We start from the raw sequence: 27,740 nt of genomic DNA, 5'->3' as shown, positions 1-27,740 counted from the left end.
TTTGGCGAGCAAGCTTCTAGCAGTGGCTGCCAATTTCACGTTAACTACTGCTATTTCACCAACAATGGCGCCATGACTGCGAATTGAAGTGCACGGTGTTCAGGGTGCCTTTGAAGCGTGCCCCAACTACTGCTGTGTCACCATGGCACCTGTCGAAGTCGACGGTGGCTGCTCGAATGAGTGTTTTGGGGCTGACTAAGCTAATGATGTTTTATAATTGTTCTCTTATTCGCATTACTTGCCTGAGCCAGATAGTCAAATACGCAATGTAACTACATGAGTGTGCTTTGGCGTGCAAACTGCTTGTAGCGACTGTCGGTTTCGCGTTGACTACTGACATTTCACCACCAATGGCTACGACATCACTGCGCGTTGAAGTGCAGACTGATAACTGTGCCTTTCAAGCGTGCCTGGACGTACTACTCCCATTTGCCCGTGGGGCCTTTGAGGTTCGAGGGTTGTTGCCCGAATGCGTATTTCGGGCCTCACTAAGCTAATAATGTTTTACAATTGTTCTCTTATGCGCATTACTTGCCCGAGCAAGATAACCAAAATACACAATGCAACCACATGAATGTGCTTTGACGTGCAAGCTGCTAACAGTGGCGATCAATTTTAAGTGTAAGCTGCGACTGCGGCGGCCCGAATAAGCATTTTAGGCCCTAGAAACTTATTCAGGGTGAATAATTGTGTTTACATTCGGATGTGCCAGCATTTAGGCATGGTTCCATGCCAGTACTTAAATTGAGCATGATGTGTGCAGGACGCTGTTTTCGCCTAATTGAGCTTCCATTAAAAGGAATATGGCATCAAACGAGCTGCTTATTTATTTGAGAGGTAATGACGTGGATGATCGGTTATAGCGTCTCCGCCAATGATGCTACTAGCTTTCGATTTCTACAGAACGTTATTGAACCATCCCTCGAAGCGATTGCCACCCATTTATTTGTGGTAGTCGCCAGTTCTTTTGGCCTCGGAATATACCCAAGCAGCCGTCAATGAAGCCATTCTCCCTGCCGATGAACGTGAAAGTCTGGCGCTAACCTTTCCCAGAAAGTTGTTTCAGACCCATCGACAGGCCGTTTACTCGAGCGTACTGGCGTCCGTGCTTTTGCACCATGATTTCTGCACATACGATTGACCGAATGTGTCCCGCCTGGAGCTATGTCTCATCCAGGAAGATATTTCGGCCTTCCGCCCGGTAGCGCTCCATTTCATGAAGGTAGCGATACCGCCATTCGGCAATGTCGTCCTGGTCAGTAAGCAGCGAGTTATGGCTCTTCTTCTCACGCTTCAAGCCGATCTCTGCAAGGAGGGGGCGCACAGTACACAACTTCAGCGATGGGAGATCCATTGGCTTCGAGAACTCATTCGTTATCTTCTCGACCGTCGGTATCTCATTGCAGCGAAATAAATCGTGCACACATGACCTGAGCGCACACAAAGTGAAGCTGTGAAACTTCATGCTGCATCTTCTCTTCGTCGCATTTCATGAACGTTTTCGCGAAGGCATCGACAGTTTGCCACCAGAAAATTGCGAAGCTTTGAACTCCTCCCTCGCCCTCTCCCTCACCCTGATCTCGATAACAAACTTGCACGTCTCCTCTACGTTGCGTTCTCGCTCCCTGTTACGCCAATACCCGTATAGCAGTGGAAGATGATATTTCGTGAGTCGCTGTTCAGGATGTGACCGCTAGTGTTCTTTTTACCGAAACTCCTTAGTGTAGATATCGAGGTGACACAAGGATCGTTCGACAATAAAGGATCACATTCCGATGTCCCCTCGTTGGGCTACAACTCAAGCACAAGGGCGTTTTTGTATTTTAACTCCACCGAAATGCGGCCGCACAAGCCAGGATTCGAAACCGCGATCTCGTGCTCAGCTTACAACAAAACTCAATCCTACAGAGTTTTATTTAATTTTTACATCAAGAGCAAACACTTTAATCTCCTATTTGCAGAACGGTACGCACGAGACAACATATTTACACACGCCCGCGGCCGTCGACCTTGCACCGTATGAAACGACGCGTACCATTGTGGAAGGCACGGAGTTATTTTCTCTCGCGCTCCGGCATGTGCTGTACAATTCCCATCACGCGATTTCTACCAAACTAGTTATCAAGATACAAAAGTATAATTTATATTAGAAAATACGCGTTTTAGAAGCAGGATATCTTGAGCAGGAATACTTCTTTAGTCGCGGAGGTATATCAGCTGCCGCGCTTTGGTCACCTTCATGAGCTCTCCTGCCTTCTTAAGTTGTACCTGACTATGGAAGCTAACAGCTTCGCTGTAATATTTAGTATTTCAATCACACGAACCAATCGCTACATTGCTGTCCCACCGCATCATTTCCCAGTGGCGCTCACCAGAAGCAACATCGACGTCACCATTCCCTCATCTGTGATTGTTTAAAGACAAAGCTGCAGTTAACCACTGCACTGCAACAAAAACATATCAAATTCAGATTTTATTATTTTTTTATTGTACTTTCTATATTAGGCAAACAGACAGGGTCATATAAAGATTACTACAACCGCAAAGCACGGTAGGGAGTCTGGCTCTCGTTTCGCATCTGGTATGGTGGACTAACTCTGGGCTCTCAGAACAAAAGCTCCATTTGTCGTTTGTGTACGCTCGTACTTGTCGCTTCGCTGCCTCGTTTTGAACGTTGTTCACGTAGTGGAGGTTTCTCGTCCCAGTGCGTCGTTGCTGCGGCACTTTTTTGTACGTGTTGCTGCGCTGAACTACAGCTTAACTGAAGCAAAAAGACGTTGCCGCGTCCCAGGCTGTTCGGTCAGCGTCATCATCACAAGGGAATAATTGGAATCCGTCAACAGAGAACACGTAGGCAACCATAAACTTCCACTATGTAGTCGCTTCGGGCTGTTTCCATTGACAGCGAGTTGTTACGTCAGTGGTGGAGAGAAATGGAGACAGGTGACCCCTCAAAATTTGAGTGGAGGGTTTGAATATTTTCTTGTATTTTGAAATTCCTCGGCTGAAAGCTTCGGAGTGTGTACGCCTACTGCTGCCATTCTTCTTTCATTTATTCCAACCGTGTATCTAGGCAACCCGCAGCGGCAATAGCACTGGCGATACGAGACGCCGACTTCAAGGGTCAGTCGGCTCATGTGCTTGCACACTCGCAGGCAGCCTGTCAACTCTTCATGAGGGAAATGCTACCACGCAGCGCACAGAGAATATTCGGCTCACGACTGGACCCGGACCACGGCATTACGTGGCGCCCCGCGCACAACGCACTCGACGGGAACGAAAGGGCATACCGCATAGCTCGAGGAAGCAACGATGGAGCAGTGGCCAGAACCCTAGAGGAACCACTGTGCGCAGTGCGCAACATATTAGAGAATCAAAGGAGAGTGCGGCAGACCTACGGCCATCCGCACTCCAAACTAAACAGAAGACAAGCCCGAGACTGGCGTCGTATACAAACCAATTCATACCCACACCTAAATTTCTTACACAAGAAGCACGCGACATATTACACGGACAGCTGCCCATAGTGCGGCGCCAAACCCACGCTGGCCCACATAACGTGGGAACGTACGGCTCGGCCAAGCAACGTGAACTCACCTTTTCTAAGTGTCACGGACTTCGTACGGCAGTGGGAGGCACTACTCGTAATCGAGGATCAGGGGAGCCAATTGGCCCTCCTGAACCGTGCTCAGCGAGCCGCAAGAGCCAGTGGAGCCCTGGACTGAGGGCTCCACCCAGACCTGACATAACTCCGATTAACTGAGCAATAATGTTTTTTTTTCTCTCTCTCTCTCTCGACGCAACCCGTGACCACAAAACGGTTACGGGAAAAATGTTCGAGGGCCCCTTTAAATGGCGTTCAATAGAGTAAGTGCTGAAGCTGTTCCAAGGAGCAGTGGTTCTTTGGTGTTTTTGTTTACAATGTGCTTTAATCACGCACACATTTGCATATATGTATATGTGGCATTACACAGGCGAATGAAAAAGAAGCAGAAATATTATTTAAAAGTAATTACACTCAGCCAGTAGGATACAGGAACTTGCGATGTCTTCACCGTACGTTGACAGAAGCAATATCATTATTAGAGTAAAGAAAGCGCTACTACATTGGTAACTTTCGACACTGTTCTCTGCCTACTGTGGCTTGGAGTATCTTTCACTAATAAATTTGCTTGTCGTATAGGAATGGCTCACAGTGCTGCCTCTGACAGTTGAGGCAGCGAGGAAACCATCGATCATGTTCTGTGTTATTGTCCTAGCTACAGCTCACGGAGACAGTCACTCGTGACGGCGATGCCTCGACGACCAGCCACATTCTGAGTGCCGGCGTATACGGTCCCCACTTCAGAAGTGACCTACTGTGACACTGCCGTGTTCTTTTGTGTGTGCTAATGTTTATTATTTATTTCTCTCCCTCTTTATATGTGAGCCTTTCTCTTTTATCTTTCTATCTAGCCTTAACCATTTTCCCAGTGCCGGGTAGTAAACTGGATATTTTTCTTTCGGTTAATCTCCCCGCATTTAGAATCTCCTTTACCTCCTCCCCCTCTTGTCGACATTGTCGACTCAAGCGTCCTCTGGAGTACGATGTCCGAATTGATCGTACTTCCCTTCACCTCTAACCTTTGAATATCCCCGCCTTCAATGTCGTTAAACGTCGGTTTTAAGTTTAATGACAGAATTTCCGGAGTGTGCCGTCATCTGAACGGCCATTCCACTGTCAGTACTGCTGTTCTGTTTGCTGCTGCATTTCTTCGTTTATCTTCAGAGCGATTTCCTCGAACATATGCAAGGTCGATTATAGGAGTGCATGCAAGATCGGTAATCATTAGCATCAGTATTTGCTTGTCAATAGCTTATATCTTCACCGTGCGACCGAGCCTTCGTGTGGTGCAGACTCTTTTCTCCAGCAAATAAATCAAACAGCGAACCTTTTCAAGAAAGCGCGATCGGGTATAGCCCTAACGATGTAGCTATATTCAAGATGTGATGGCTTGTCCTTCTGTTCTAGATTTATTTTTATTTTTTATTAGATAGGAATCACGTGCAGACGTACGATAATGCTTCGCTCTGTGATATTACATGTGACGTAGCCGGTGCCTCGTCTTTAAAGCTTCTCTAACATAGGGCTTGGGAGCATAACTCCGTGACAAGCATTGGAGGAACATTGAGAAAATATTCTTCACTGAGCAAATTGTGGCGCCGAGAAACGAAAGGAAAAACTATTGGTTCGAACAGCTGCATTCCATATACAGCGAAAATCTGCAATGCTGCAGACTCCAGTGAGGACACACTGTTATTACATCGACATCAAAACGTTCCCTGCTGATACCACCCCATGTATACGCTATTATCAGGAAACGCTGCATCTTAGCGTGAACAACGGGCCTTGAATAGCCATTGCTTCTCTTGACGTATGATTTGGCGATTTTTGTGCAGACGGGCGAGTGCATTGTGTTCTGTCAGGTCGAAATATCTTTCGCGGTAAAGTGTGATGGCAGGAACAGCGTGCACGTAGAACCTCTGTAAAGCACCATCTGCAGGTATCACGTCGTTTTTCTGTGAGTCATTTTGTTTGCGCTGTAAACGCGCATCTGCTACGCTCACTGCGCAATACGCAGTGGAAGCATTCATCCAAAGTCTTATTGCTTAAAAATGAACAAAGTGCTTTTATGAATAAACTTCCAAAGGAATGTTCAGCAAGAAAATGTTTGAACCCTCCCTCCCCTCCCAAAAGAAGTATCCGCCTCCAGTCCACCCTGTGAAAGTGGATCTATGGAGAAGCTGTTGCCGACGTTAGACAAGTACCACCACCGCAAGCGACGCTGACGTAATACTTTTGTTTCGTTATAGTTAGAAGTGCAGCATAGAATCTTATTCTTCTAGGCCCTCTTGAACTAACTGAATTTCTCGAAGAAAATCGCTTCACTAAATTCATAAAGTACGATCTACACACAAGCTGCAGCCTTGACAGCTTCAGATTGTAATTCGTATATACGAGAAAACATATTTATTTTACGCGTAAATTCAAAGGCAGACCCATTTTCCAACTACCGTTAGAGGACTGTCTGAGCGGCCACTAGGTGGCGGTGCAGTTTTTTAGACATAATGAATTTAATTTATAAATAAAAGAGGGGAAAAGATAGAATTCACTCAGATAGACTCTTACACAGGTAATATACAGGCTAGTAATGTAGGCGACTACATTAAAACTGCAAGCATGGACAGAGAATAATGGCATATTTGGATAACTTCAGCATAGCTTCAGGATCAGAAGGTGTCTGGATAATATCTTTTTTCGTCTTAATCATCAGACTGAAATATGCAGCGCAAAAAGGAGAGCGTTACATCTGATTTTTTTTTTTTACATTACAAGAGCGCATGAGAGCATAGACCTCAACATTTTGTGCAATATTCTGGATGGGGAAGGCTTAGCGATGACTGTATACAGCTTTTGAGAGAGATTTACCTAGAAACTATCGTTTGTAGTGAATGGGAAGGGATGAGGAGTGAGGAGAAAGTTGATATCAACAAGGGACTGAGCGAGAGGTGCCTTTTATCCCCACTGCTGTTTACGAAGTACATGGTAAGGATGGAAAGGGGATTAGCGGGAAGTAATATCGGGTTTAAGTGCTCATACAGACAGGTGGGAACCATAGTAAAGCAGCAGCTTCCAGGTTTGTTTTATGCGGACGACATTGTGTTGCTTGCTAATAAGCAAAGTGATATGCAAAGTCTGGCTGATATATGTGAACAAGAAGATGAGAATTTAGGACTAAAATTTAGCGTTCAAAACTAAGGTTTCATGGTATTAATTGAAAACAGTGAAGAGACAGTATTCATACAGGGCCAGGAAATACGTCGAGCAAAACAATACAAATACCTTGGTACGTGGATAAACCAATGCGATATATATCTGGAGAACCAGGAAAAAACAATAATAGCCAAAGGAAAGATACATGCGGTTATAATAGAAAAAAACAGAGCGTTATGGGGATACAATAAGTATGAGGTGCTCAGGATTTCATGGAAAGGTATAAGGGTTCCAAGACTTAAATTTGGAAATGCTGCTGTTTGGTTGAAGTCAGGGGTACAGTCAGGACTCGATGGCAACCAAAGGTGATCTGTGGGACGCCTGGCATTGGGTGGTCATGCGAACACTACAAATGAAGCTGTGTAGGATGATATGGGCTGGGCAAGTTTTGAAGTGAGAAAAGCTCAGGAATAAATTGATTTTTGAATACAAGCTTAGGAATGCGGAAGGTAATAAATGGGTTGTTAGAGTGTTGAAATATTTATACAGGAAAACATTGGTTCACAGTGGAGGAAAAAAACTGGGAAGCTTACAAGCAAAAAAAAAAAAAGAACTATGCAGATCCCATGCACTGTGCGAATCGATGTAAGCGAAGCTTTTTGTGCTGTTTGCTTTGATTGACGATAATTAGCGGTGATGTTGATCGTGAATGCTTAATTTATACAACGTCTTGTCCAACACAAGAGTGATGAGTTGATGTTAAAAGTTACCTTGCGTGCACCTCTACTTTTTGTCTGCGCAGTACACGAAACACAAAGGGAGAGGTGTTTGCTGAAGGCGTTGTTGTGCGCCTGATTTCAGAACCTCGGAGAGGATTGCGCATTATCATTGCCTCACATGGCACATCGAATCGTGGCAGAAGCATTAAATTTGATTTGATTATGGGGCTTTGCGTGCCAAAACCACAATCAGATTATGAGGCAGGCCGTAGTGGCGCACTCCGGATTAATTCTAGCACCATGGTGTTCTTTAACATGTCTCAACATCAAAGTGTGCGAGCGTTTTTTATTTCGCCCCCGTCGAAATGCGGCTGCCTCCGTCAAATTTGTGACCTCGAGCAATGCCATAGCTGCAAAGCTATCGCGGCGGGTGCAGAAGTGTTTATTTGTCGTGTGACCGCTTCCCTTGTGTCGCCTATAGCTATAGACCCTGCAGTGCGCTTTAATTAATGCGGCCCTGCTTCTGCGCGCCCTGCGTAAGTTGTCCGCTAGACATATTTGCATGGTTTTCTTTTTCCGAAATAGCAGAAACGTATCATACCTGGAACTTAAGTTTATCCCGCGTTTCTTTGCCTTCTCATGTCACCTCTTCTCTATCCCTCCCCTCCTCCATCTATTTGTATGGGAACTGCGAGCGAAGAGTGACAAGGCTGTCATTCACTCGTTTCGCGACTGAGTTGGCTGTACCCATTATCTGCCTCCTCCCCCCTCCTCTCTCGCATTCTATCTAGCTTCCCTCTAGACTTGCACGTTGGTAGAAAGGAAAGCGCTTGTGGGGGGTCACGGATAATTACAGCTGTCAAAACGTTAATGTGGCGACGACCTGGAAGCTCCGGAAGGCATTGTGCAGATTCGACGTGGTGCGGTCCGAACGAGTTCCTCGCGTCTCTTTTCTTCTCTGCCACGCTCCGTCTATGTATATACACGCCCTGAACCACCCCCTGACGTGGTGTGCCAGACAGCAGCACAGGGCCTTACATTGTTCTTGGAGACTCCAACGCTCACAAACGACTATGAGAAGACTCCCGTTGCGACGCGAGAGGTAGACTAATAGAAAACTTTCTGGTAACATTCGATACATGTTTATTTAATAAAAAGGAGCCTACTTACAATATCTCACATAATTTGTACTCCGCTATTGACTTAGTTCTTGGCTCTGCCACGCTTCTGCCACTCTTGGAGTGGAATGTCATCCGAAATCCCTATGGAGGCAACCACTTCCCGATTACACTGAACTTCAAACAGCAGCAAGAATTCCCTCCACATGTCCCTCAGTGGAAACTAGCCTCGGCTGACTGGGACCATTTTAAAGAATCAGCCTATTTATTACAAGATTTTATCAAGGAATTTATCATAGAAGACGCAAAAGCTTATTTTGCTGCTTTTATAATAGACGTCGCCGAATAATGCGTTCCACAAGCTAACGGTAACTCGGGCAAAAGACGAGCTCCTTGCTGGAATGATGAGTGCAAGAAGGCGCGAATGAGACAAAATAAAGCACGGGGCATACTCCGTCGTTACCCAAATGCAGAAAAACATAATCTAATTCATACACATCAAATCACAGGGAAAGCATACTCGAAGGCAAGCGAAGAGGACAAGTTGGGAGAGGTTTATCTCTGGCATAAATTCGTACACACATGAGGCGAAAGTATAGAACAGGTTAGAAGGCTTAATGCCTGCAAATCCATCCGCTGCCTTGGGTAAATGACCAAGGAAACAGTTTGAAAGACAGTTATTTGTTCGTTCCAATTAAAACATGAAGGAAAAAAATTAGGTGGAGTTGCTGGAGCCTTCATTTTAGCAGGTGGTTTGTACCTGGTTCTGTTGTGGCAGCTGCTTTCTGCGAAGTTGTGAATTTCATTTTATTGCCCTTTTATCAGTATGACGAAGGTGGTGATAATTTATTGTCGCAGAGAGGCGTGATTGTTGGCAGAGTTAGGAGACGGGTGTTACGAAGTCACGATTGCGTGCTGACCATGTACCGTGGTCTGACTTTGCAGCGAAGGCGGCCCGGCAAAGGGACACAGGCTCGGAAATTAGAAAAAGGAAAGCGAACTTTGTCGACAGAATATTTTCATACAATATGCACATCCTGACCAACATTATACTTTATATGTGAGCAGTGAGTGAGACACCTTTGTGAGGGAGACAGCATTGGGCCAGTTCGGCCTCAAGGAGCCCTTCACCAGGTTTTGGCACCACAAGAAAACAAGCGCGGAGCGTTTGCTGCAACGAAAATTTAAAAAAAAATCAAGAAAACCTCCGCGGGGTTCTGTACCAAGAACTACCAATGGCAAAAGAAAAGTATTTCTAAGTGTGCGGGAGTGAGACGATTGAAATTAAAACTAAACCAGATGGATATAGCGATCAAAGGAGTCTGTTCTGTTTTTGAAGAGTTGAATATTTAAGGCGATAGTGCACGCATTTGTCATCCACCTTGAAGACCGAACGTGCCACTTTTTCTAGTTTCGACGTTAGCGGTTCTACATTGATTTTTTATTGATTCACTTCTTGCTGCCTTCGTAGGCGTTTTGCATATTGTGGGTCTTCGGCGGCTGCTTTGCGAATGACGCGGCACGGATGATGATAATTTGCAACAGTTGCTTATCTTCATTTGCTTGCTTTCAGTTTTCAGTGCTATATATTTTATTTTGCGGAATAGATGTTCGCTTGTTACGCAGTACTCGCTATGTGTTATTTGTCCGCATGTTTCGTTCATGCCTTGTCTTGACGCTGTGATCGATCGTCAGAAGCCTATACAGGGTTGAAAAATAGCCTGTTGAAGGTAACATACTTCTAGCTCTTGAACTGGATTATTCACAGAGGCGGACATTATTTGCACGAGAAATCGAAACACACATGACACCTACTTACCAAAATTCCACTACTTATCACTTGAATTATTTGCTTTACGGCATATATTGCAGTTCACTAATTGTAGCCGGTGAGCTTGCGAGGTCTGTCCAATTGTAATGAATTTCCAAAACGACGCCACATTGGAGATATGCGCCATAAAACTTGCTGTGAAAATGAGCCGTTTTTGTAGCTGCTTTCGAAAAACGCTTTTTATGCATTGAAGCACAAAAGTAACTGGAAGGCCCATTTATTTCGTTCCACACTCTAGGAAATAATATCTCGGGGCTGGTTTCATCCGGGAAATTTGTTTCAAGTAGATACGTATTTCAAGCTCACCGGCTACAATTCATAATTTGCAATATGTGCCCTAATGTAAACAATTAAAAAGTTTATTAGTGGAGCCTTGTTAATTAGTCGAATATGTGTTTCGATTTCTTGTGCTTGTGATCTCCGTCTCTTCGAATAACACAGCTCATGGACAAAACTTATGCCGTCTGCCACACGCGACTTTTATTTAAATTCTATAAAACTTAAAAATGATCACCTCGTGCAGACCCTGCATTGCCATGGAAAAGAGATAAGAACTATACAGTTCACCACCCCAGTTTCATTCAAATGTGTTATTGCGAGCTGTATTCAGTTTAATTATTTAAACGCAATAGGTAGTAATAGGTAAGTGTTTAAGATTGAAGATGAAATTGTTGTGCTAAATATTTATTTACTGCGTCATCAAGAAACTATGGAGGCGTGCTGCTGCGCTTGAGGCTGTGGGATTGATTCGCGGTCGTATTAGCAGCCTTCTGACTGTGTTTGGGGACGACGTTTTGGTGGGCGTAAAAAAAAGTTCCGGTGGTAGAAATCTAATTTGGAGCTCCCAATAGGTCATCTTATTGTCCGTGAGTTGCTCTGGGACCTCAAAACTCGTAGCTCAATTTTGTTTAATACGGCAAGCTGTGTGCGTTGTTTTATGGCTTATTTAGAATGGATCTAAACGACATATTCGCAATCCCATTGACCAGCTCAAAAGTGAGAAGAAAGTTCTTTATTTCCAAAATATTTCGGTTATTTCATACTTGCAGAAATACTTATAGCGACTGTTGAAGAGTTGCACTTGCAAATTTAGCAAACAAACATGTACGTCTGAAGATACTTTCCTGGTTTCTTGAGTCAAACTTCAATAATGACCTAAAGGAAACCAAAAGCCCAGCTAACGAGTGTTATTGAAGGTGCGCTACTTGCAATATCTATCCTCGTTTTTCATTTATCGCATATTCATTATGGATTCGAATACTGTACCCTATTTCCGTGTCATACGTAAAGTGCTACAGTAATGTCGGCTTTATTGAACTAGCCACGCAGAGCACGCGAGATCTACACATACACTTCATGCATGCTCTGTAGTACCGACTACTGGCAGTGTTTACTCACCTAAATAGCTTTATCAGTTAAGAAGCAAAGCAAATAAGCGCTGGGTCCTAACACTGATTTTCAGGTTTATTATCGCATGTCAGCCCCTCCAGAATGTTTCTCTGCTTCTGGGAAAGACGACTTTTCTGCTCGCTTTTAGTACTGTGCCGGCAAGCCTTCATTCGATGGCGAAGGCAATTTGCTCTATTATGGGGGGGGGGGGGGGGGGGTCGCCTGTTCGGCTAATCGTGAATAGCACGCCAAGAGCTTGCCGCGCCCACAGGGGCCAGACAGATTACCTTGACCAGTGGGCGCTATAGAAGAAGAAGTTGGCGATATGTATACACATAAAAAAGTTGTTCCGTTACAAAGCCAGAATGGAATCCCACCGGTAATACTCCTACCACGACCAGGCTATTTCGCCGAGCCTTTTCACTCTTTGGCGTTCTACGTTTCGAGCTGCTATCTCGAACGTGAAGCTGCTCTCCGGCCATTCAATTTGCCTGAAGGCCAGCGATCCTTGCAGCGTCCTCTTCAATCGCACAATGGCAATTGCACTTTGCGTCGCAGCCCCGCCAGGCTGCCCGGTTTCGGCCCCTTGAGGGTCGGTCTGGACGGTCGCCGCACCCGACACGCCCCTCCTGCAGTACTTCGGAACGTCAGAGAAATGTCGGCACACTAATATATAGCTGAAATGAGACGGTGAGCCCACTTATTTCCGAGCTCCAAGCGCGGTTTCTCGCTTTTTTTCAAAAAAACCCGGTTCTGGATAATTGGAGTAGCTGGGCGGAAGATCGTAGAAAAAGCAACAGCAGCAACCACAATTATAACTTGTCTTCAAAAGTATCCCGCAAGGGAGATTCGTCTTCTCCGGCCATATCTTCCGGCATGCGGGCACATGGTCTGCGGGCATGTGATCTGCGGGGATGTGGTCTATCCACATCCCCGCGCTGTTGCTTTCCTGCTTCTAATCACGTTCCCATCCTGTTCGTCTTTCCATAACCATGAATTTCGAAAGCGTTCTTTAAAAAATCCGACCAATAAAAAACAACTTGAAACAAATTTGCATTGCTGAATATAATTCTGTATTCTTTTCTAGCAGGATTTTTTATTTATCCTACCAGCACAAAAATAAACGGAAATCAAGGAGATGACGCAGACACCACAAACACTGGACTACAAATAAAATAAGTTTGCAAGGGGTTACACTAGGTAAGAATGATAGAAAACATCATTATTTGAGTACGTGCGTGTCACCCATCCCTGGCTAAGATACTAGATTTGTTCATTTGTGATACCAATAGCAGCTGTTCTAATCACGGAGTAGAACTCAACCCGAACCCGTACTCAAAAACGTACCGGAACCGCAACTATAGCCCTAACTAAACCCAAACCAGAACCGATATTCTTAGAACATGCCTGTACCTGAACCGAACTTGAACCGAAGAAAACAATAATAGCAGGTACCGGTTCGGCACGAAACGGTCGAAGCACGTAGGGCAACAACTGGTGCTCTACAAAGCTCAACACTTCTTCAGTTGGCGCACCTCCCTAGCAGATTGTTACGACTCACGGATTATGTTGTCTGCGACAATTGCGATAGACAATCAGTGCTGGTAACTATAGCGCCATCTAGGCAGAGACACCTTATTTCTGAACTTAGCCATGCCAGTTGCATACCGTAGCTGAAATGGTTCAGTGGCTTCACGGAATGAACATATCTGTCTAATTTAGCCGTTAGGTCAGCTCACTATTATTGCTAGATAAGCCGCAAAATACACACCAGCATACGCAGAGAGCAAAAAAGTCGATGTCCTCGAGAAGGAAAAATAAGAAAACCAAAGATTTCATGAGCACAACTTCTTGTAACCATGATAGCACTGCAGTCGGTAATGAATATTTTCACTTAGCACGCGGTCACAACGCCTCTAAATAGCACGGAAAATCCAAATTTGTTGCGTGCTATGGTTCAACGCACATTTCTCCACTTCAAGCAGAGTAAAATGCTCCTCAGTTTCGACAAATTATTCCCGGGGCATAATGTGCCTGATTTTGTCATTTTTTGTTGACGTAGTCAGTGCGAAACTCCGACCAGGATTCGATCGTCCCTCTTACAGATCACAATCCCGGTACATTACCGCTGCGTCATTGTGCAAAACTCCATGCCACGTGCAGATGCATAAGAAAGAACGTAGCGGTGTTTAGCACAAACTGGGCTTGTTCATCCCATAGAAGTATAAATATCATGACCTGCCTTTATTTTTGAAAACGAGGAAAGTGAGGGAAATATCAATTTCTGGCTTGTTTCTTTGCTACTGACTATAAGTTTGGCGTTGTCATATATATAGCGCAATGTAAATCTATGCTGTCTCCGACGCCACCGATCGTATTCCACAACTCGCTCGCTACCATTCTAATATAATAACCTAAATCAAATAAATAAATAAACTTATTAACCTCATCATACTCCTTTCAAGGCTTATGGCGTTCTTTGGCCACACCTGGCCGTTGCGCCGATAAACATCAAATATTCAATTCAATTCAAGGCTTGGGAGCTAAGCACACCCCACTCAGACACAGGCATTCTAGCTAATTAACTGTGTTTGATTGTACATGAAGATTTATCCACATCTGCGCAATCCATTTGTATTTGCACATTGTAAAGAAAAATGTCTTCACTGATTCACATCAAGGTGCCTCGGCTACATTCTATCCCATTTCCGAAGAAGTCATGGTTACATTGCGGCGATGGCGGCAACGCGAAAAGTCGGTCCAAGTGGGTTTGCAGCACTTTTAGAAAGACGGCACCAAGGAAGAAATTCAGCAGCATGTTACACTCCTGTAACACGTGAAGCCGAAAGCTTGCTGCACACTTGGTAACGCATTAAGTTATACGATGTTAGGGGCCAGACTTCTTGCCAGACATAACGAGCCGCAGTATGAAGTACACATGCGGCGCTTTAGGCTGGCTTCAGCAAACATGTGAGCACTTAATGCGCTACGTAAAGGCATGCCTGTCGCCAGTGAGGGTTACAAATGTGTAGCTCAAGCCTATTACAATTGTGTTGCATCCTCTCAGCAGATTAAAGCAGCACTCGCGACCGAACGCCTTGCTCCCGTGGCTTCGCACGTCGCACCTCATTCCTCGCTTGGCAAGCAAAGTCAACCGTAGCGTATACATACTCCCGAGGCCTAACGCGCCATCCGCTAGGCCCCAAGCGAAGGTCCTCCATCGCCGTCTCTCTCGCTTCGCAGTCGACTGCCGTCACAACCGCCACCGCTGCCGCGTGACGTCAGCGGCGCAACAGCTGTTTTTTTTTCTGTCTCCGCGGGCCACGCGTTCCCATGTCCATGCAGCGCTCCCTTTGCACTGCTGGACTAGACCCTGCACTTTTTTAAGGCCATCGCGCAACGAGCCACTTAAGGCTTTCGCCTTAACAAGAAGGACCCAGTGGGTGACCCCGAAGGGCCGAAGCCATCGCAGCGCCGGCAACGTCAGTAGTCGCCAGTTACCAGACGATCTTGACGAGCATGCCGCAGAGCGTCAGCTAGAAATTTGTAACATCGAGTGAACAGCAACTATTTCTATGGTGTTTCTTTTTTCCTTTTGGAGTTTTTTGAGACAAATTTTATACTTCTGCGAGGTGCGCTCAGCTGTGCGCTTGACGATTGCGCTGCATGCCACTTATATGCTATCTATATGCTCATTATATGCTCATTTTCTATAGTTGATCTATTGACATTGTGGTACATAGAAAATGATGTGCTTTGTTGTATGTTTGATATTATTATGCGTTATTTGACTTGAAGATTTTCGCTTGTCATTCCTCGGCGTGTGTTATATTATAATATACCTAATTTTTCTTCATTTTTAGATATATTCACCAAAGTTATTTATATGTTCGATTTTATGTCATTAAATTGCAATGCACCCACTACGAAGAAACAAAACTTACAATAATGCGGTTGTGACAGTGCAATTTTACTTTTACAAATACCAAAATCTGCGCGCTTATTCGTCACGAAAGAATACTTTCTACTACAGGTGGGCGAATATATTAAATTTCGAATACGAATCGAAGAGTCTGCTATTACAGTCGAGCTCGATTCGAAAATTTACTATTGAAGTTGTGGAATATTCGTTTCATTCGAATACTGTATGGGACAACCACAGTCCTAACAGTCTACAGTGAGGACTTATCGAAATGGAGGCTCGTCTGGTTGATTCCGCACTAGCAGAAACGCAGTTGTTGCGCAAATGATCGAGTTCCTGAACAAACACACGGAGTAAGCGACTTGCGAACAATAGTTACCAGCGGTTGAGCAAGCCTTTCTGATCTTACGTGGCCCAAGAATTCGCTCTCTCGATTCAGAGAAAGCTATTGTTTCACCAATCTCACATGTTTGGATTCCTTGAAACGGTGCACGGTGCGGTGGTATTACCCTTATTTCTTTCAACAAGCACTGCACTCTACTGCATGCATTTGGGAAACACGCTTGCTTTTTTTTTCAGCGCTTGCATTGTCGATGTGCACCATATGTAGTCGTACCTTGCTTTGTTATCTCGTTTAAAAGCTTCTCATTTGACCTAACATCCAGTTGTTCACGTTATTACATGTTTCAAGTAATGTAAGCAAGCGTGTGTTGTCCAGAAGACTCCACGAAGCTATGCATTTCACTTTTTTAGAATATAAATTGAGAATATTCGATATTCGATTAAGCAATCGAAGGTAATTTTTCAAGAATAATAGTACTTCATACGGTAAGAAAATTTCGCTATTCGAACACCCCTAAAGATTTATACTATTCTGCGCGCACTCAACATGGATGACCATGAAGACAAATGCGGGAAAGAGAGAGCGCGGGGGTGGACGCATCGATGCGCTGCACCGCGTGCTACACACTCTTGCGACGATGCTGCTCAAGATGGCCGTATTTAGGTGTGTTCCTGCTGTAGCTGTGTAATATTTAAATTCACTGATACTCACGTAAATATACATTGTTCTGTCCCACGTGCCAGGGAGTTTGTTTATTGCAGCTGCTCACGAAACTTGTGCATGTGCCATATTCGGACAGGGCTCTAAAGCAGGAGCCACACGGAACGATTCGGCGTCCGATCCGCCGTGCGGCGCTGCATGCTCCGGCATGCGGCATACGACGATTCGGGGCACACGGCACGGGGCATCCGAGCGAGCGAGCGGCGCGTAAGCTCCGCCCAGGTCCAGCGCCCAAGCTTGTATACGCTCGGAAGAATTCATATCCGCGTCGGGAAAAGTGGTATAAACAACTCTGCACAACACTGTTTCGGTTTACGCGAACACTTTCAATAAAATTATGCCTGTGCGAGTGACAAAACACTTCACTGCAGCGCGTTGTCCGGCTCCGCTGACAGCCAACGATAGGGCCGGTAGACCTAGCTCGGCGGACGCCGCGGCCGACAGCGCCTGCGATCGCGCCCGCGCTCGTCGAAGAGCGCTAATTTTTGCCCAAAATGATTAACACTGTGCGCTTAGTTCGCCCGTAATTAAATACAATCGGTTTAATTGACGCAGTCGTTGCGAAAGGCAATCGTGCAAGCCAAGCGAGCAGCCTCGCTCAGACGGTCGCTGTGTGCTGTCTGTACGAAATGCCCGCGCATCGCGGCTCCCGATCTCGCCAGCAGTGTACTAGGCGCTGCTTTGCAGAACAGGCACACATTCGAGATAATTTAATGAACTGGTAACTATTTCGTGCCAAAAATGAATTGCAGCCTGCAAAAAAAAAGGACGGCGAGAAACCGGTCCGCCGGCGCCGCCTCTGTGGAGGGAACGTCAGAGAACGCCACATGCGAGTCGCGTTGTCATTGTCTGTGCCTAAAATGCCTGGTGGTGGTCTCGTGCTGACGATGCCCTTCTCGGTGAGCGCATATTTCCCCCCTCGTCTTTTAAGAGGTTCAATACTTACAAGCATTTGTCTCGCAAACCATATTTATTTCAAGGGAATTTTCCATGTCTCAATAATTTCTCTCGTCGTATTCGAGTGCTGATTGCCGTGTTATAGTTTGTTAACGAAGCTTTCCCCTCAAGTCTAAATATTTTAAGGCAGTTTGCCTTGTGCGTATCATAGCCACGCACGCTTATATCGCCTTCCGTTTCTCTACCACGGGTGTGCTTTAAAAACACGGCGCTGCAATTTTGCTTCCCTTTCCTTCATTTCTCCGCCCTTAAACTGGCTCTCTTAATTAAGCCACTACACGCAGAGACAAAGCAACAACGTGCGCATTAGATCCCATAGATGAGATGAATATTTACAATTATTATTAGGGTTTTAATAATATTCGAGTGCTGATTGCTGTGCTATCGTGTGCGTATCATAGCCACGCACGCTTATATCGCCTTCCGTTTCTCTACCACGGGTGTGCTTTAAAACCACGGCGCTGCAATTTTGCCTTCCTTTCCTTCATTTCTCCGCCCTTGAACTGGCTCTCTTAACTACTACACGCAGAGACAAAGCAACAACGCGCGCATTAGATCCCATAGATGAGATGAATACATACATATAGAAAATTATGAGTCATAGCTCTCGTAGTATAGCCTTCTGGGCCGTTTCCTTTCTTCTTCTTTCTTTTTTTTGTTCTTTCGAAAGTAGTTCTATTAGGGTCATTATAATTACACGAAGGTATTTCGGCCTCGTCAGCAGCAGTCCTTGAGATAGCTATTCTGGCGGCTAGCTTCCCACGCTATGCGTGCCGCCCTCGAACCTGTTTAAGCTTTTCCTAGACGCTAGAGCTATACTACTATGACCGCGCAACCTTGAGCGATCGGAAAGCGCGTTTCCCCCCTCTTGGCCGGCGGAAAAGGGAGGCTTCGTTCCGGCCGCGAAGCCCCCCCACATCTCAGTAAGGTGCCTGGTGGTGGTCTCGTGCTGACGATGCCCTTCTCGGTGAGCCCATATTTCCCCCCTTATCTTCCCCCCCCCCCCCATTTTCAAAAGAAATTATGCCTCGACTGTCGCGGACAAACCCAGTCCCTTTCCACGTAAGTATAAGGCTCGGAGCAGGAGCTATGGCGCTTGAAAGTAACCTGGGGCCTGACGAACCAACCGACTGAGCTATCTTTCCGGGCAACATCCAAGGGTCATGAGTTCAATCACCTGTCATGTTACTTTTTTCCCCCTTTTTTTCTTTTTTTCTTTTTTAATGTCATTTCCTTTATTTTATGACTGTACGGGAACCCTCCTAAAAAAAAACTATATACATCCTCAATTAGGTATGGCGACACATGTGCAAGTCATAATTACCAGGTTCTCTAGCCGAGTGCCATCCGTGCGGTATAACCGAGCTCAGATTGGTAAACCTTGACTGATAAAATAGGGCACCACTGTAGGTTCAATGAGGCGTACAACTCCTGCGGGACCCGCCGTGGTTGCTCAGTGGCTATGGTGTTAGACTGCTGAGCACGAGGGCGCGGGATCGTATCCCGGACACGGCGGCCGCATTTCGATGGGGGCGAAATGCGAAAACACCCGTGTACTTAGACTTAGGTGCACGTTAAAGAACCCCAGGTGGTCGAAATTTCCGGAGTCCCCCACTACGGCGTGCCTCATAATCAGAAAGTGGTTTTGTCACGTAAAACCCCATAATTTAATTTTTTTAATTTAACTACTGCGGGGACGGTAGAGTATCCGTCTCCCGTGCAAGAGGACCGTGGTTCAAATCCCGGTGCCGCGCAATTCTCCACCGGAAAATACAAAAAATAAAAACCGTGTGTTGAGAAATTTGCACAAACAGGCCTGGAGTGCGGCTTGATCCCGGCGACCAGAACCGGTAACGCACTCTCTCACCAGAGCAGGATTGGCCACCCTGGTGCAGTACTTGGCCACAACCTTCCATATGAATACAACAATCAAACCCCGGCCCTCAGTCCCCAGCAGCCGCGAAACAACTGACCACGGCGGCGGTCAGATCTGTGACGCTGCAGAGGGTGCTAAGAATACCTGGCTCCGGACAGGCCGCCATTGGAATCTGAACCTGGCAACGTTTAACGTTAGAACGTTATCTAGTGAGGCGAGTCTAGCAGTGGTATTGGAGGAATTAGAGGGTAGTAAAGGGGATATAATAGGGCTCAGTGAGGTTAGGAGGACAAAAGAAGCATATACAGTGCTAAAAAGCGGGCACGTACTGTGCTACCGGGGCTTAGCGGAGAGACGAGAACTAGGAGTCGGATTCCTGATTAATAAGGAAATAGCTGGTAACATACAGGAATTCTATAGCATTAACGAGAGGGTGGCAGGTCTTGTTGTGAAACTTAATAAGATGTACAAATTGAAGGTGGTACAAGTCTATGCCCCTACATGCAGTCATGATGACCACGAAGTCGAAAGCTTTTATGAAGACGTGGAATCGGCGATGGGTAAAGTCAAAACAAAATACACTATACTGATGGGCGACTTCAATGCCAGGGTAGGCACGAAGCAGGCTGGAGACAAGTCAGTGGGGGAATATGGCATAGGCTCTAAAAATAGCAGAGGAGAGTTATTAGTAGAGTTTGCAGAACAGAATAATATGCGGATAATGAATACCTTTTTCCGCAAGCGGGTTAGTCGAAAGTGGACGTGGAGGAGCCCGAATGGTGAGACTAGAAATGAAATCGACTTCATACTCTGCGCGAACGCTGGCATCATACAAGATGTAGACGTGCTCGGCAAGGTACGCTGCAGTGACCATAGGATGGTAAGAACTTGAATTAGCCTAGACTTGAGGAGGGAACGGAAGAAACTGGTACACAAGAAGCCAATCAATGAGTTAGCTGTAAGAGGGAACTAGAGGAATTCCGGATCAAGCTACTGAACAGGTATTCGGCTTTAACTCAGGAAGAGGACCTTAGTGTTGAAGCAATGAACGACAATCTCATGGGCATCATTAAGGAGTGCGCAATAGAAGTCGGTGGTAACGCCGTTAGACAGGAAACCAGTAAGCTATCGCAGGACACAAAAGATCTTATCAAGAAACGCCAATGTATGAAAGCCTTTAACCCTACAGCTAGAATAGAACTGGCAGAACTTTCTAAGTTAATCAACAAGCGTAAGACAGCGGACATCAGGAACTATAATATGGATAGAATTGAACAGGCTCTCAGGAACGGAGGAAGCCTAAAAACAGTGAAGAAGAAACTAGGAATAGGCAAGAATCAGATGTGTGCATTGAGAGACAAAGCCGGCAATATAGTTACTAATATGGATGAGATAGTTCAAGTGGCTGAGGAGTTCTACAGATATATATATATATATAGTACCAGTAGCACCCACGACGATCGTGGAAGAGTGAATAGCCTAGAGGAATTCGAAATCCCGCAGGTAACGCCAGAAGAAGTAAAGAAAGCCTTAGGAGCTATGCAAAGGGGGAAGGCAGCTGGGGAGGATCAGGTTTGTTGAGGATTTGTTGAAGGATGGTGGTCAGATTGTTCTAGAGAAACTGGCCACCCTGTATACGCAATGCCTCATAACCTCGAGCGTACCGGAATCTTGGAAGAACGCTAACATAAGCCTAATCCATAAGAAAGGGGACGCCAAAGACTTGAAAAATTATAGACCGATCAGCTTACTGTCCGTTGCCTACAAAGTATTTACTAAGGTAATCGCAAATAGAATCAAGAACACCTTAGACTTCTGTCAACCAAAGGACCAGGCAGGATTCCGTAAAGGCTACTCAACAATAGAGCATATTCACACTATCAATCAGGTGATAGAAAAATGTGCAGAATATAACCAACCCTTATATATAGCTTTCATTGATTACGAGAAAGCGTTTGATTCAGTCGAAACCTCAGCAGTCATGGAGGCATTACGGAATCAGGGTGTAGATGAGCCACATGTAAAAATATTGGAAGATATCTATAGCGGCTCGACAGCCACCGTAGTCCTCCCCAAAGGAAGCAACAAAATCCCAATAAAGAAAGGCGTCAGACAGGGAGATACGATCTCTCCAATGCTATTCACCGCATGTTTACAGGAGGTATTCAGAGACCTGGAGTGGGAAGAATGGGGGATAAAAGTTGATGGAGAATACCTTAGCAACTTGCGATTCGCTGATGATATTGCCTTGCTTAGTAACTCAGGAGACCAATTGCAATGCATGCTCACTGACCTGGAGAGGCAAAGCAGAAGGGTGGGTCTGAAAATTAATCTGCAGAAAACTAAAGTAATGTTTAACAGTCTCGGAAGAGAACAGCCGTTTACGATAGGTAGCGAAGCACTGGAGGTGGTAAGGGAATACATCTACTTAGGACAGGTAGTGACCACGGATCCGGATGATGAGACTGAAATAACCAGAAGAATAAGAATGGGCTGGGGTGCGTTTGGCAGGCATTCTCAAATCATGAACAGCAGGTTACCACTATCCCTCAAAAGGAAAGTGTATAACAGCTGTGTGTTACCAGTACTCACATATGGGGCAGAAACCTGGAGGCTCACGAAAAGGGTTCTGCTGAAATTGAGGACGACGCAGCGAGCTATGGAAAGAAGAATGATGGGTGTAACGTTAAGAGATAAGAAAAGAGCAGATTGGGTGAGGCAACAAACGCGGGTAAACGACATCTTAGTTGAAATCAAGAAAAAGAAATGGGCATGGGCCGGACATGTAATGAGGAGGGAAGATAACCGATGGTCACTAAGGGTTACGGACTGGATTCCAAGGGAAGGGAAGCGTAGCAGGGGGCGGCAGAAAGTTAGGTGGGCGGATGACATTAAGGCGTTTGAGGGGACAACATGGCCACAATTAGTACATGACCGGGGTAGTTGGAGAAGTATGGGAGAGGCCTTTGCCATGCAGTGGGCGTAACTAGGCTGATGATGATGATGATGAAACGACGGGGCGGTGTCGCTTCGGACAATGAAAACCTGCCTTGTTTGTCGCATGCCGGGCGTCAGGCCGGGCTCTTCGGCACGGCAAAACACCTCGATTCCTGCTGCCGTTCCGGCGCGTCGGACGCCGCATCGCACACCAGATCGGACACCGGATCGGACCGTGTCTCTTGGTTTACACTGTGCAGCCTGTCGCCATGCGGTGAAATAAGTTTTACTATAGGGCGAACCGGTTCGCAAACTGGTTCAATGTGGTGAACCGGTTCATGAACCGGCAGTTACAAATTTGTTATTTCGCAGAACCGGAAGTGAATCGGAATGAAATCGGAATGCGTTAACCTTGAATGCGAACCAAACTGATATTTTTTTTCGATTAGACGCCCTGGTTATTGACGCCATGCCTCCATTACCTTCTTTTGTGATGCTAAATGTGTCGAAGAACAAGCCGTTCCAATGGATACCAATCAAGTCTTTAAGAGCACTCGAGGCCGATGTCGTGAAGGCAAAAGAGGAGAAGAAAAAGAAAGGGATGTGGATGGCGTAATGTAAAGGGTATGCGAGCCTTCGGCTACGCGATAAGGGAGAAGGCAGGTGAGGAAAGTAGCTTGGGGGCGTTGGTAGACGTAGTGGCAGAGGGCCTCTGCTGGATGGATGGTAGCTGCCCTCCTGGCACAATTAAGTCGCAACATTTAATTTTCTTCTGTTACCCCGCCCACTTTCGAAAACTGTGGTAGACCGCTTCCTGGAGGGTGCTTTCAAACTTAAGAGTGTATAACGAGAATCGAAGGCGAGGTCTGGTAAGGAACCCTTTAACTTTATAAGCTCTAGGTTAACTGTTACTTTACGCCTGCTCAAGGAGCATACGGGAAAATGAACTGGCACACACATTCGATGCTCCATTGATTTGTACGCTGCTCCCTGGCTTCTGTGCAATGTAGTGACAGAACCTAAGCAGTACGTGTACGCCTCGGACATCCCCAGTGCGTATTCATTGAAGCAAATATTACGAAAGACGGAGTTGACCAGGTTGCTACGAGTAGTAACCGATGTATCCGAGTAGTAACCGACCGCATCCGCTGTCGTGACTTAGTGGCGACGGCGTTGCGCTGCTAAGCCCGAAGTCGGGGGATCCAATCCTGGCCTTGGTGGCTGCATTTCGAAGGAAGCGAGTTGCAAAGGCACTCATGTCCCATGTACTCGGGGCAAGCTAGTTAGAGAACCTCAGCTAATCAAAATTAACGGCGTGCCTCATAATCAGATTGTGATTTTATTTATTTTTTTGTTCACAATGCATGATTGTCGTGATGCTGGCGACTAAAGGTGACCTTAAAGGTCAGCTGACTAGGTCTCTAGCCACAATAGTATACATTGATCGCACAACAGAATTGGCGAAAAGAAAGTACAACTTTATACAAAGGCTAGAAAACACCTTTTAAGCAGAATTCAACATTCGGTGATAACACGATAAAAGCAAGAGAAAAAGAAGGATACCTTAAAATGCGTGTGCCATGCCAAGACAAGTGCTCGGTATAATAATCAAACGTGTATAAAAAGAGAAGTAATCCCGATCTAGAAATTACATGTTCTATTGATTTCTAAAGGCTAAAGTGGAGGAAGATTGCATTATGAAGTGTAGTACTTGCGGAAAAATATTTGTGTGTTGAAGAATTTGCCATTTACAACTGATATTCTGGGCACGTAAAAATTCAAGAATTCAATTTTTAACGTGTTACCACGTGAACCTTGTCGACCAATTGTCTGCTTGCCACCCCCTAGGTCGCACATAGTATTCGGATGTGTACTGTTTGGCCACAAGGCCTCGTCATCATATAAGTGCCTACTTTTATCCCGACCATTTTCGCCTTTAGGATGTCTGCATCATCCTCGATTGAACTTTACCACTCCGGACATGCATCGTCAAGGATGCTGCAATATTGGTAGCTCTCAAACTAGCGCCGTTACTTATCTCACATGAAATGTATTGGTGCCACCTGTACTTTTACGCCAGTGGATTCGTAACCATCTTTAATTCAGCAGGCATGTCGGTTATCCCAGTGCAATGTATAAAAAGTCAGATTCAGAACATATAACTTTATATCATTTATAACACCCGACATCGCGGCCATCGCCGCGGCGCGAAAATTGGGAAACTAGTCACGGTCTTTTTCTACCACTCTAAGGCAGCTCTTCAGCCCTCACTTTGAACACTGTGTCGTGGATCCTACAAAGAGCACGTCGCTGAACTAGGAGAAGCCTGTCATCACTCTGTTGACAAAGAACACAGCGTTTCAATTATTACCGGATCACTGCGAAATTAAAAGAAATGAGAAGGGGACGCAACTGCCCGAAATGCCCATCACTGCGTTGAAAGTTGTTCCGGTCCATGAAATTTCTCACTCCGCAGAAGGGATAATTGAGCGCTGTGCGCTTACGCTGGAGCTCAAAATTGAACCGTATATATATATATATATATATATATATATATATATATATATATATATATATATATATATATATATATATATATATATATATACATAAACGAGGAGATAGGGGGTTATTAGTCATAGCATATGAGTGATATTAGAGTGGTGGTGCTGTCTAACACTTCCAGGTTTATACTGGGAAACATAAATACACAGCTTTTTCATCCCCTGGATCCCCATCTACAGCTGCAACTACCGCCCACTCAACAGCAGTGCGACTCTTCTGTTTCCTATCACAGAAGTACAGGGAGCAGTGGCCGGTGCTATCAGAGATCTTTTGTGTCAAGGTAGAGCTACGAGTTGTGGAGCTTTCTATAATGTGGCACTATAAACTTCAATGACCCATTGTTTTTATTCTTGCTCGTCTATAGGGTGAGTCGTACTCTGCTCTGTGTTGTGGCCTTCCCTCCGGTAGTGAGATAGTTATCACGTTCTGTAGCTTTTTCTTACTGGGGTATTTTTCTTATGGTAGACATTTTTTATTGTAACCTTGCTGCGAAGACGATGCTAAATTTCGTAGTCGCTTCCTTCAAGACGGACCGCTTGGTGTGCAAACACCGTTCCGTTATCATGCGTCGCTGTTCATGTTGCACGCCGTCAAGCTGAGTTGGCTGCGTTCATTGTTGATTACTGGTTATATTTGACGACCTCGTTCGAAAGCTGCACACGTGCTCGTTACATCTGTACAACTCAGGGCCCATATTCTCACAAATGTTGTTACGCTACGTAGAACTCTTTGTAGAGCAGGCGCAAGGCAATGGCTATGTTGAACACGTTATTACTGTATAGGCGGCTGGCATCTGAGAAAGGGTACTTATGAACGAAAAGGTTTGTGAATTCAGTCGTAGTTCTTTTTCCACCCTTTTCGCCTACTTTCATTGGCTCGCTCGCTTCTGTGTGATCTTTATTGGTGGGCAGTAGGACCCACCTCCCGGCATGACGGGCTATGAAGAGAGGCTGGTTGGAGGGAAAATAATCGGCGCTAAATAAGGACCCATGGGGATTTATTTTTTAAGAAGCTCTTTACATCCGATCGTTCAGTTCTTGTGACCTGCCCATCCGAATGACTCATGACATATAGGAGGAGGTTATGGGGAGCAACGTCATGTTAGCTGATCACAAAGGGCAAAAAGTATAAAATGAGAATGATAACTACAAAAGGACCTTTTCATTCCAATTCTATTAATTGATTATCATCCTCACTTTAAAGTGGCCGATTCCGGATATAGCGGGAGCTGATTTATGCGAGCCAATGACAAAAGAGTAAGATATATACAAAATAAAAACAAAGAAGTCATTGAGGTCTCTTGCGCTCTTTCGCGCACAAGTGCAATAAACGGGCATTTTACTGCGAGAATAATTATAGAGATATTCAAGGCGTATTTCGCCGTCACCGTCGTGCTGTCATGGTGCAGACACGCATGCGCCGCCTACATCCTTAGGTTTAGTAGGTCTCCAAAGACGCGCAGTGCGTTTGGCCGTAAGTGCGACGAAGATAAGTGGACGCGCCATCACGCTCCATTCAGTCGACTCGGCAGGAGCCAGGCAGCGTTCGGGTTTCCGCTGCCGGCATGAGTGCTTTGTGGTGAGCACTCGTGCCGCTGAGCAGCTATTTGCATATCACATCGTGGTGCATACTGTTTGATACGGTTGGCTACGCGCCTTCTGCCCATGCGTCTTCCAAGAAAGTATTCGCTGCCGCCGAGTGGTGTCCGACACGAATAACGGGGCTTTTGTGTTAACCAGTGGTGATTGTTGACCCAATGACCGCCGCGCGGCACACAATCGACCCTCTCAAAGCCTGTGCGCCTATTCCCGTGAAGTGTGCGTGTAGCCATGGTCTTGTCATCTAATGTACGCGCGCGAAACGTGCCTCTACAGTAGGCACAATATGGATTCGGCTAATTGGCCATGAAGTGACAGCGTGGGAAACCAAATCATCTTCCGTTCCCATTGGATTCTGCGGCCCCGTCCCCGAGATGGTAAGTCGTCATTATTGGGACAAGGAAACCATAGAGAATGGCCGCGGACAGGCGCTTTGCTCAGTGTAAACGTGACAGTGAAGTTTACCTCACTTGCGAGGGAAGCGACGGCAGAAGAAGAGTATGGCACGAAAGTAAAAGCCCTTTCCTTCGTGAGGTGCACAGTCTCAAGCACCACGTGAGCATTGGGCTGAAGTCAGCCGAATGTTGGCACAATACAGCACGCATACTGGTTATGCATTGAAATTTCTTGAACGCGTTACCACTACGTGTACCACTGGACCAATACTGATAAAGTGTCCGAGCCAACGAGGGTCCACTGATGCTTGATCAGACGTTGTGCGATGGCTGGTTTGGTATTGATCCTACATTACTGGCATTCTCCATTCTTCTCGTGGCTAGCCCTTACTGAGGTGCTGTAAGATATACTGGCAGCCCCATGATACGGTCCCGCCCATTTGGATGGCTGTACTAATGCCAATTAGTGTTTATTGTATGAACAGAAACAAACATGTAGTCAAGGTTTTATTCTTCAACTGACATGCGAATTATATATCTTGCGCGGGAAACAGGTGAAAGATTCCCTGAAAAGCGTTTTATTAACATGTTAATGCCCTTGCCGATGCCACACAAG

General features: G+C 45.6%; 1 protein-coding gene across 1 annotated transcript in view; it reads left to right on the top strand.

The window, feature by feature from the left end:
* LOC139059058 (uncharacterized) overlaps positions 1 to 27,740 on the top strand; it is a 445,650-nt gene that overhangs the window by 280,714 nt on the left and 137,196 nt on the right. The window lies entirely within an intron of this gene.

Source organism: Dermacentor albipictus, chromosome 1 (genome assembly GCF_038994185.2).
Source record: "Dermacentor albipictus isolate Rhodes 1998 colony chromosome 1, USDA_Dalb.pri_finalv2, whole genome shotgun sequence".
Classification (NCBI taxonomy): domain Eukaryota; kingdom Metazoa; phylum Arthropoda; class Arachnida; order Ixodida; family Ixodidae; genus Dermacentor; species Dermacentor albipictus.
Note: the sequence above shows the minus strand (reverse complement) of the source record. Positions and strands in the feature narration are given on the sequence as shown.